Here is a 1,388-nt window from a genome sequence, read left to right as displayed (position 1 = left end):
ATATATATATATATATATATATATATATATATATATTTAAAATTTTTAAGTTTCCTTTTAAAGAGCTAAGTGCCACTGTATGCACTGATAGTAATGAAATACCTAGTTTGATTTGAAACAAAACAAATGCCCATTAGAAAAAAAAGCAATATTTTAATTTTATCTAATTCACATTCAGTCAATACTCCAGTAACATTTTCCTCCCAATAAAATACTCACTGTTTATAAGGCTGTTCCTGGGAATCAGAAAGTTTAGGTTAATAAGAGAGTTAAGTTAGAGTAATTGATTGCAGTTTAAACAATAACTTTTTGCCTCCCTCTTAATATGCTAATAGTTGTGTTTAAAAAATATTCAGTTCTTAGAAAGGTACCATTTCAGATTTTTTTAAATTTATGTAATCTCTGATAACTACATGAAACTACAAAATTAGCAAATATCTTGAAATCTGTATATAAAATATAAATTATATCTAACTTCAAACTCTCATTTATTAGTGTACCACTCAATCTTTAAAAAGGGGGGGGGGTGTGGCTCCAAAAATAGTCTTATACCATTCTTTAAATAAGAAACTGTTCCTTTTAACTTTACACCTGCCCACACCCCAATTTCAAAACATATAATTTAATTGTTTTGGTCATGGACATTTCCAAGATAAGACTTTATATTTTGCTCCCATAGCTTCTGCTTATTAAGAAATCCATTTTTCCTTTATTCAAGGATTTTGGTCCTGCTGACGTTGGTTTAGTCCTTCCAATATTCTTCATCCTCATCTTTGATTCTAGAGGCATTTCATCCAGTTCACTATCTTCATCTTCATTAAAACCTGCTACTGCTGAAAGGGTTTTTGGAGCAAGAGTTGGAAGAGTTTCTTTAGTTTTAAGTGATCCATGTTTGATGGATATGGCTGAGGCTTTCTTTGTCAACTGACTACCTATGGCAAACCCAAACGTGGAAATATTTGTAAGCTTTATTGGCAGTTCTGCAGCTTCTTCAGCTAATAGTTTTGCAGTGCTGCAACTGGAATTTTCCCTCAATTACTGGAAGAAACAGTCTTCATTTTCGCAGGTTTTTATGCTTCTTCTTCTTCAGGTCCTCTGGCTGCTTCAGCTCGCTATGGATTCTCTGGCTTCTCCTCTCCCACCTTCCTGTCCACCATCTTCCCCACCGCAACCTCCCTGCATTATATATATATATCTTAACTTGTTCTTTTCTGCTGACTATAATTTGCTCATAACAGACTAACCAACTTTCATTAGCTAGTGCTCTATTTTAAAAAATAACTCCAGCTCAAGGTGATCCATTTCTTGTAGCAGTTTAATTTCACCTGAGCCATATTGCTCTCTATATGAAGGAAGGTCTCCCTAGAATATGAATGTTCTATGACTGG

At 33.6% G+C, this 1,388-nt stretch overlaps 1 pseudogene across 1 annotated transcript; it reads right to left on the bottom strand.

Moving 5' to 3' along the window:
* Positions 1 to 622: 622 nt before the first annotated feature.
* On the bottom strand, positions 623 to 1,157 carry LOC311614510 (PEST proteolytic signal-containing nuclear protein-like; annotated as a pseudogene). The gene has a single exon. The product of its transcript is annotated as a PEST proteolytic signal-containing nuclear protein-like (transcript).
* Between the last annotated feature and the right edge of the window lie 231 nt (positions 1,158 to 1,388).

This window comes from Pipistrellus hanaki (assembly GCF_964339955.1).
Source record: "Pipistrellus hanaki genome assembly, chromosome: X".
Taxonomy (NCBI): Eukaryota; Metazoa; Chordata; class Mammalia; order Chiroptera; family Vespertilionidae; genus Pipistrellus; species Pipistrellus hanaki.
This window is presented reverse-complemented; position numbering and strand designations above follow the sequence as displayed.